We start from the raw sequence: 10762 nt of genomic DNA on the forward strand, positions 1-10762 counted from the left end.
CAGAGGCAGCCTCAATGTGCCCTTGCTTTCTGGAACTTGTGTGGCTCACAACACAGGAGAGCCAGGCTTGCAGGCAGACATGGTGAGCAAATTCCACCAAACAGGGGTTAACTCCCTGTAATCCTGTGAATCCTCCGGAAGTCTGTGTCTTGGATGTCCACCTTCCAGACAGATTGACATCTGCCGTGTCCACAGCTGCCCCCTGGGGAAATGTCAGTCTCACAAATCAGGTGGTCTAATAGCAGACAGAAGGAGCAGCATGAGCTGGCAGAAGCCCACGATCCCACTGCAGTAGCACACACAGCAGAGCCAAAACAATTGTTCACTCCTGCTTACAAGCAAGAGGTCAGCTGGACGATGAACCCAGGGAAACCTGAAGGCAGACCACAGTCTTGAGGACCTCAGAGCCTACTTAGAATGGGAGAAGAGAAGAAACCATTGAGTGGAACAAACTTCAACTGCCCTCACAAAACAAAAAATCAGTCCCCTCAGAAGGCTACTTGTAAAAAGTGTGAAGAAATTTCTATAGTGGGTTTCACCCTAGAAAAAAGTCAAAGGACAGAAAGACCCCCAGAATAAAGGCACCTCTGGCATTGCCCAGAGCCAGAGGATAATGCAAAACAGACCATGTGTGGACCATAACACTGACACCGCTCAACTAATCATGAGTACAGTTGGGCAGATGTTAGAAACCAAACTGATGCTTCAGCATGAATTTTGTGTCCAGAAGTTAAATGAGAACAAAGAGAAAGAAGGTCAAGACAAAATCTCTCAGGTTTCTTACATCTCAGAACACAAGTGAATGTCAGGATGTGCAGCCATCCCTATGTACCACAACTGTGCTATGAAGGAGAGGTACTCCCATGACAAAGAGTTCTTGAAAACTAGGCAGTGCAGCACTGGGCATCAGGGCCAGAGGCTCCACCACCCCTCGGTCCCCCAGAAGCTTTCCCTGGTCAGCCCCTCCAAGCTTGGGTCCCCTGGGCCCAGGGCACCAGGCCAGCATCATTGCTTGAGGCACTGTCCCCTTTGGAGAGGTGTCATGGCTGAACAGCAGAGAAATTCCTGACACATTATTCTCAGTAGGAAAAGCCATCTCCAGGAAAATAAGTGGCTATGTACAGGAAAATGACTTTCTCCGGTCACTCATTTGTGATACGTATTGCATTCTAATAAACTATTTTTCTCCTAAGAAGTAAATGGCTAGGTCTTCTCTATGCTTGGTGTGGTCTCTGGTGTCTGGAAGGGACAGAGTGTTGTGGAGGGTGACCAGGGTGCAAGCTCAACTTTCCCTGAGCTCCTTCATTGACTCTTGTTTTCATCATTACAGAAACACAAAGAAACTCTAAAAGCTAGACAAGGAACCCCAACTATACCCCACCCTGGGCTCTGGTTCAAACCCTTTCCACTGTCCCTCTACCTTAAGGCAGCTGTAGGAACCAGGGGCATAGAAACATCTTAGGCTGAAGACTCCCCACACTTTCATCAAGTGTGGGGCGATGTGGCTTCACCAGTTATAAATGGGTGGCGCTTGCTAAGACAGGGAAGCCCCTCTTGGACCTACCAATGGTCATGGCAGAGATAGCCTATGTGATTCAGTTTTGACAGAAAGCTCAGAGCCTCCTCCCAGGTCCTAGGCCTACCTTGGGCTCTAGAGCAGCAGTGAGGATAGGAAATCCCAAATGGTGTGAGGGCAGTCCTGCTCACGGCTCATTTGTCCTGGTCCATCTCACACACTCAGTCCCAGTCAGCATTTTGGGCAATGGAACAGGAATATGAGGCCCAGTAACTGACTCATTCACTGAGGATAGTATGGGATGTGGGAGACCACAAAAGGCTGGAGCCAAGACTGAAGCAGAGTAGTGCCAGCCCAGTGTGAATGCTGCAGGGGACAGTGCACTCACAAGACACCACTGCAGTCCAACAGCAGACTGGAGGTGACATGAGGGGCTAAATGGCTCCTCCTTGCACCACTCCATGGCCCGACCTGATCCAGATCCCAGATCCAGAGAAAGCACCTTTCGCTCCCACAAAGAGGCAGAGGGCTGGGTTTGAGAGAGAGCAAAGCTTGCTGCTGAGGATCAACATCTTATTAATACCTTGGGAACCCTTGGGTATGTCCACATCCTGCAGAAAGGATGAACAGACAGTGGGCAGAAAATAGAAGACAAGACCTGAGAGTCTGGCAACCTTTCACATGGGTGCACCCCAGGACTGCCTATAGATGGGGGCCTCTGAAGGGTTGCGGGTCTGCACTGTGGTCATACAGTCAGGCTTGCCTGGCTCCCAGCCATGTTTGACCCACAACCAGGAGAGTCGGTGTACATGAAGTTTGTGCCACAAAAAGGCTGGGAGTGGCCTGACCTGCTTTCTGCAATCAGGGATGGTCCAGGAGGAGTCGCTCTCTCCTCACTGTTTCTAACATGGGTTTCCCTTCCTGTAGGCCTTGGGCCTCATGCAAAACCAGCAGGGCTCAAGAGGCAGGGAGAGAAGCTCCCTCCAAGAGCATTTCCTGCACTGTGTGCCACATATGGCAGGAACAGGCACCACACCCAAGGCCTCAATCCTGTGGTCAAGTGTCCTGCAGCAAGCACACCTTATTGGGACATGCAAAGTGGACCTGCCCCTATCGGTGGGAGTGGATTGTACCTGGGGTGGAGGCAGAAGTAGGCACCCAACCCTGGGGTCAACTGGTGGTTCTGCAGGCTGCCCTGCAGCCAAATCTTTTCTCAGGACCTGGAGGCTTCTGTGCCTGTGTTCATACCCAGTGTGGACCCAGATATGTGAGGTGGCAGCACTGGTAGAATTGGCTGGGCCTTGTGGCACAGAGTGTCCCTGTTTCCAGTGGTGACCATGACCTTAGGAGGAACTATGCCTGAGTCCTTCTGGGTTCTCTGGGTTCCTAATGTGTGTTCTGAAATATATTGAGGTGGATATGGTCCCATTGATTCTGCCAGCATCAGTGCCATAACCTAGCTAGGCCGGAGGTGGAATACAGAAGCAGTGTGCTCCTCTGTCCTAATACTCAGTCTCCACAAGGGACCATGATGTCTGCTGTGCAGATTCAAGAGACACCTCACATCTCCTACAGACAACTCACAGAGAAAGCTCATCACCGTGTGTGTGTGTGTGTGTGTGTGTGTGTGTGTGTGTGTGTGTGTGTGTTATACACTGAGATCTCCCAGTTTACCCAGAAGACACTCACATAGCTCTGAGTTCTTGTGTCACCTAACAGAGACCCCTTATTCCCCCTACTCCCACCTAGGCCTCTGATCTCAAAAAGAATTCTTCCCAAGACCTCACCCATTGATCGCTCAGTGTGATCTCTTTTACTCAGGAAGGACAGTGGAAAAGAGACAAGAATACAAGAGCTAGGTTAGGTTGCACCTGATCTGCCTGGTAGACAGAAGGACTCCCCATCAACAGTAAAGATCTTTATTTATACCATTATGAAATTGCAAGACACAAGGTTGCCTAGTGTCTAAAAGCCCACAATGCTTTTGCTGAAGACTGAGGTAACTTGACTGCTTTAGGTAGTGAGGCCTCATCCTGCCTCCCACACAGGGTCAATTCCAGCTCCACTCCCAACACTCACTAGATTTCACAGGCTCCCCACTATCCTCACCCAGAGATGTGTTACAGATATTAGGCACAAACCAGAGACCTTATATAAAGATGCCAGTATGTTAGTAAAATATGCAGAAACAGGCTCAACAGAAACCTCTTGGTTGGCACAACAACCTTCCACTCTCAAGAGCTCTCTCACTGCCTTTCAAGACCTCCCAGTCAGCACTGAGTCCACCTCCCAAAGACCTTACACAGATTGGCAATTTACTCTGCAGTTACTGCTGAAACCTCAGAAAACCCTGAGACTTGTCACAGATTTCCCACTACATCTTGAGGGCCCCTCCTGCACACACCATGCTGATCAACTTTCCATAGAGTCCCTAACACTGAGGTCTCCACAGAGACTGCCCACAGAACTTTTGCAGGGACATTAAAGTGCTCCACAGTGCTCAAGTACAGTGAGTCTTTCCATTCTTTCCATTCTTTCATTCACCCACTCACCATTTGCAGCATGCTTACAATAAAACCAAAAATATAATACATGACTTATGTCTTAGCTTTTACAGTCCTGCAGGAAGGTTCCTCACAGAGAAGTCAGAGAGAGGAAATAACATGCCTGGGATTATAAAGGTAGAAAATGACAGAGGAGGCATTTGGCCCAAGCAGCCTTACTCTATATCTGCTGAGCCAAGCACCTATTGCTCTCCTGTACCGAGTTTCTCTTTATAATCTTATGAACAAGTCAATACTTCCCAGTTGTCTGCATTCCTTCCTATTCTAACAGGTCATATATATAACAGGGTCACTTCAGATCCAATTTTATGTGGCTAAGGAAACAACTCAAAAAAGTAAAAAAAAAACATTAAATGATTATTTAACTACAATCATTCCTGAAATTTTCCAGTGACTTGAGGGTCTAAGGGGAAAATGAAAACAAAAACAGTATATGTCCTAGCTCTGCTAGATACAAGCCCTGTGATCTTCAGCAAGTCATTTGGTCTCTGTGATCCTTCATCTCATCTATAATGCTGAACTTATAAGGTGAACAAGGAACCTATAAGTGAATGGTATCTTCTCCCTCCCAGGACTAGTGTGAAAATCACAGAAAGTAATGGATGTGGAAGTGTGCAATATAAGTATAGGTGACACCATACTATTCAAACAATGTTCATTTTAGTTTTTTGGCAAATTTGCATGTTTAAAAGTGAAAGATCAAAAATAAAATACAGAGAGAAAAAAAAAGCAGAGAGAACCTCAATTAAAGGCTTGTTTTCATACATTAAGTAAAAGTCACAAGATGGACCTCAAAGGTATTCTTTCAGAGAAAACTAACATCACCTTGGTGTCCTGGGGTCTTTCCCATTTGATTCGCTGAGCCCTGATGGTGGTCCTACTGGACTGAGACCGGCAAATCTGAGGGAGAGGAGGCTGAGAGGAAAGAGCTCACCCATCACTAGTACCAAGGAGCTCTGGGAAATCTTTTAAGTTTCTCAGTAACAGCTTCTCAGTGAGGTTCCCTGAGCCAGGCACTGGGTCAGAGGTGGTTCAGGCTGCGTCCTGATGCCATATTCTGTGGACTGGTTGCACACAAAAAATCAGCTAGCAAGAAAAAATCTACCAACATCCATGCCTTGTTCAGACCAAGGACTGTGCCTTGTGCTTTCTTTCACATGGAGATGAAAGTGAAAACATACAACTATTGTATGTCATTCCTTTCTGTAACATCAGATGTTACAAAAACATCTGTAACACACATCACAGATTAAACACCTCAACTTTGAAAGTATGTTGCAAATATATCTCAATAATTCTGTAACAAATAAGCTACATGTATTTTGCTCTGACATAAGTATTTCCTTCTTAGATATAATAAAACTAAATTAAAATACCTGCCACATTTCTACTTTCTTTTTCACTTCCTCCTTTTGTACAAACTCATTTAAGTTTGCCAGGGCTTTGGCTGCCAATATTTGTCTTGCTTCTGTACTTACTTCAGACTGCAAATTGGTCTGTGGCACTGCTTCAGACAGATCTTTGCTGTCCTGGATATCAGGTTGGACCAGCACCTGTGCCTTTGACTGGAGTCACAGGCCACAGGTGTGCAGTGAGTCCGGCCCTCTTCCTTGCCAGAGTCTGTGTTCCAGCCACCACAAGACTTGCACTAACAGTGGGCCTCTTGCTGGTGTGAGAGACCTGGGTACTTGGAGACTGTCTTAGTTACTTTTTCCTAGTTGCTGGGACAAATACCTCACACTCAAAAGAAAGAAAGGTTTATTTAACTCACAGTTACTCGAGGGTTCTCTCCATATGCTGCTGGCTCCAAAGCAAACAACAATAGTTCAGGTGGCAGAAAACAATGAAGAGCAGAGAAGGAGCAGCTGTGGCATTCATCAAGCCTCTCTCTTCCTTCTGCCCTGACTTTGAAGACCTGCACTCCACAGTGAAGATCAGAATTCCTGCGCCCTGTCCACCTGCAGGGCTAGGCCCCCAGGCTGACATCTGGAGCTGATTCATCCAAGGTGACACAATGTATTAACTAACACAGAGATATTTGTAAAGGTGGGTGTAATGGGTTCCCTGGGATTGTGTGAACATAACACACACACAGAGAAGGTTTGACTCCATTGTATTTCCTTTGCAGTATTCCTCCTTAGGCAAAACTGTGATGCATCATTGTGTACTGCTAAGTCACCACACTTAGGCTGGTTCCAGGAACAAAATGTACTGCAAACCAAAACTTTCTTACTGTGATCCAGAGCTGGAGACCGTGGGATGTAACAGTGGCTGCTGGGCTTCTGCTGCTGCACATTGTGGCCTAGTAAATTCTGGGCAGCCACTGTCCACGTAGTCTCCCCTTGCTCAAGAAGAGTCTCTGCTCTCTTCAAGTCCATGTCACTGTAGCTGGGCCGCCTCTGCAGAAGAGTCAGGGGCTGATGGCACTCAACATTCTGCCTCTTCCAAAGAGGGTAAAACACTTGATCATTGGAAAGACTCACATCTCAATTTTCAAACTCTGTTGCCACTGTTGTAGAATTAAATGAGTTAGCTGTGTCACTGTGGTGCCACAGTAACCCTTTATCCAGGCCCATTGTGACCATCTCAGAGACAGTCTTTTTTATTTTATCAGAGTGTTCAGACCCTGCTAATCCATCCTTTACCACTATTGGACTATTCTCAGCCAAGTGCATTAGCAATTTGCAAAATACGAGAGTGATTTTTGGCACATATTGTAGAACTCATGCCTCATAACCATGAAGTAGATGATGCTGGTGAATTAGGTACTGGGCTAAGGTGACCACTTGTGCTTTTGGGTCCCAGCAAGAGAAGATAATGAGGAGAGGAGTCAGAAACTGAGAAAATTTCCATACACAGAGCAGCTGCCTTCTGGTTTTTATGGAATTGGGTTGCTTTGACAGCATAAATATAATTGCTTGATCAGCAGTTTTTCTTCTTGCAAATGCTAAATAACAGGTTATTAGAATACCTAAACATAGAGGAAGGGAAAATAGATAAAAGGTTATGGTTTGTTTATCATTTTTCAACGACAAAAAACCTGAGTACCTGTTAAGAAACCATACACACATGTGAAATATAAACATGTGAAGGACAATTGTAATACTTTACAACCTTTTGTATGGGTGTTCATTATTACACTCCCTTTTCATATAGATTCCATTTGTACCTCTGGGTGGCAGTCCCTCACCATGACTGAGGTAGCTCTGAACCCTGGAGATGGGCGTGCACAGATGTGACAGGTGAGGATATGTGGAATAGGGGAGCATGACACAGCAAGCTTAGCATCTGGTCTATTAGGTCAATGAACATTACTAAGTAAAAGGCAAATGATTTACAAGCTCTGAACATTTCGTTATGCATGAAAATCAGAACCTCTGAAAATTTCATGCTCTTAAGTGTGTGGTAAGGTATAACCTACCTTTCCCACTGGTGCATGGAGGATCTTTCCTGCAGTATCTGGAGAATCACCTCACACACTGTCCAGGAGAGTGATATTACTCCCTGGGATGCTCCATGGCAGGTCAGAAGTGCCTGGAAGGCACACAGGTATACAGTGGATGGAGACAGTCTGCTCCTCATCTGGTCATACTGAATGACAGGATAGTGGAGGCACCAATCTGTTGGCCCTTATTTTTGCTCTCAGATAATTAGTGTAATGACATTTCATCAACTTTTAAGTAAACTCATACTTTTTCTATGGAATTATGTGCACAGAGATCCTTTGCTTCACAATCATAATCCTTATACGTCCAAAAGTAGAGACCGCGTGTGCCGTGCAGTCAATCAGCCACGGAGGTAAACTTGACCCTGCCAGTTGTAATGTAACAAGCTATTTTTCATGAACTGAACATTCTTCTACTCACATTATTGCTAAAGATTTAAAAAAATATCAAATGTAAAATGTTTAAAATATGAATGCAGTAAATAATGCTCACTTTCTTCATGTCACTTTGGCTAAACATTACCATCCAACATATATTATGTAATAAATGAAGTGATTTTTTTCTTTAAAAAAAGAAAATAGGCATGGAGAGATAGCTCAGCAGACCAAGCGCATGTTTAGGCAGGTGCAAGGACCCAAGTTCAATCCCCAGCTGTGCCAGCTGGGCATGCTGAGCTGGCCTGATACCAGGTGTGGTTGCAATGCCTGTAATTCCAGTGCTGGGGTGGCTGAAAACAGGAGGATCACTATGAGTTTGAACTGTATAGTGAGACACTGTACAAAATACATTTTAAAAAAAGAGAAAACAATGGTCACTTGAGTAGTATTAAAATATGTTTAATATGATGCATTTTTCAGGCCTAAGTTATTGAAAAATACTGCCAGTAAGATTAGTATATGGTCTTTTATTTATCACATTCATTTGACTCCACGTGTTTCTCATTAGAATGACAAAATCTTACTGCTTTTTATAGCTAAGTATGCCTTTGTCCTGGGATTTACCTCTTTGGTCACACCTTACAGGACAGTGGACAGCTACTTTTTCTTTTTGTAAGGCACAGGTCATTACTTCACCATATGTACGGTCACAGTGAGAGATGCGATACCATGATCCTTCCAGCCAAAATTATAGAAATAAACTGGGCAAGAAAAAAACAAAATGTAAAAATGAAGTTAATATATAGAAATAAGCATTTGCAAGGACATCTGAAGAAATAAGTGAATTCATAAAAAGTATAAAGGTATAAGGCATATGGATTTCACATACAGGTCTAAAATAATAGGCTTTTTACATTTCTAATATGATTAATAGCCCTTTGTTACAAAACACATTCTATATTAAAACATTTTCTGCTCAAACTCACCAAGGAAGAATTATGAAGAAGCAGAATGACAGGTTCATAAAGTCAATGAATCACACTAAAGTAACTCAGATATGGTGATAAAGTACACACCTCATTTTTTGGAGACCACATCTCACTAATTGGCTAGCTCTCAAACTCTTGACCCTCCTGGTTCAGCCTCCCAAGTGCTCAAGTTACAGGCTTGTGCTACCATGCCCCATAAGCTCATACTCTTGTTGAAGCATGGAAACACATAGAAATGATGACTTAACTGGTAAAAATAGGATATAGCTTTTTCACCTAGGAGAAAACACAAAGCTAGACACAACCTTAAAAATAAGTTCTAAAACTGCATGTTTATCCTACTCAGCTTGATATGAATAACATGCAAATGGATTCCATCCCAAAGCTCGTGTAACTGAGAAGCCTCCAAGACTGTCACAAGAAGAATTCCCAGGATCCCACTGGAGGCTGGGCTGGCTGCAGCTGAAGTACAAGTACATCTATTTTCCATCCATGGTGCCACTATGAAGCTGTGTGATCCAGGGCAAACCATAATTTTCTAAGCCTCTGTGGCTTCATATATGTTAAACAGAAATAAAAGAAATGTGTTACACAACTGCCATAAGAGTGAAATGAGCTAACCATGAAGATACGCTGTAGGGATCAAGTGATTGGAGGAGACGGCAGGCCTCTTCCCAATGGTCGTTGCAGAGGAAAAGTAAAACTTGCAACACCACACCAAGCAAGAATGCTAGCAGTAGTTAAGGTCAAAGCCATTTTTTCTTTATTTCCTATAAGCCATGCTGCTATGCAATTGGTATTTATTTTTATCATTTTTAACCTGGCAGTTTCTAGACAAAAATATTTGAGCACTGTTCTTGATAATTAACAAAGAGGGTGAGTGGGAGAGAACTTACTGCAAGCCTCCATGTATGCTTCAGGAAGTTACATGAAGCCACTTTCTTGTTCCAGACACTTTTAATAGTTAGCATGTTCGCCAGGTCGCTGCAGGTTGACCACTCTTTTTATGCTGTGCCTTAAAGGAAAAAGAACAATTAGTCATACAGAAGATGGACATAAAACAGAAAACAGTTTGCTCCCCACAGTGTGAGTAACACCTCTACCTGAAGAACTGGTCGATGATGGGGTACTTGTGGAGGAGATTGTAGGATGGCAAGCCATTGCCAGGATAGTGTCAGTGATCCTGCAGAGGGAGGAGGAACTGGTGCGAACCACAGAAACCAGATCATTTTACCTCAAAACACTGAGAGATGGACTTTTTTTTTCTATGATTCCAATAGACCAGTGAAAATATTCTTAAATAAGTCTGGCTTCAATTTTATAACATGATTAGAGCTTTAAGAAATCTACCACCTCAAATTCGAGAAAAATAATCCAGGACACAATGTATTTATGAACTCTGACAAAATGTCTCCAAAAACACACAATAATTCTAGCAGACAATGGAGAAACCCCACCTGGTGGCACAGTTATTTACAGTACCTTGATTAGTCAGTCAGTTGTTAGGAATAGACGAATGTCAAACCTAATAGCACTCTGGTTACTCAGTTGAGGTCACCCAAAGCATTAAATGGGGATAATAATGCCTGAATCAGAGTTTCTGTGAGAATGCAGTATGATATAGACACAAAATAGGGCACAAATCTTGTCCTGTGGTTATGAATGAATACTGAATTATAATTTAACAAAAATTATGGGCTCTGCAATATGTCAGGCCTGGATTCAAATGTTGGCTTTTCCAGCTATGAAGCACATTAATTAATCTCTCTGGAATACCAATATATTTCCAGGTTTTTATGAGGATGAGTGATAATTTGAGAGCATCTTGAGTTCAATCCTGGTAATCCCCTCCTAAAAACAAAAAAAAAAA

At 43.7% G+C, this 10762-nt stretch overlaps 1 pseudogene; it reads right to left on the minus strand.

Annotated features, from left to right (window-relative positions):
* Positions 1-5462: 5462 nt before the first annotated feature.
* Positions 5463-10762, minus strand: part of LOC101589020 — a 6407-nt pseudogene continuing 1107 nt past the window's right edge.

This window comes from Octodon degus, unplaced genomic scaffold, assembly GCF_000260255.1.
Source record: "Octodon degus isolate 3935 unplaced genomic scaffold, OctDeg1.0 scaffold00445, whole genome shotgun sequence".
Taxonomy (NCBI): domain Eukaryota; kingdom Metazoa; phylum Chordata; class Mammalia; order Rodentia; family Octodontidae; genus Octodon; species Octodon degus.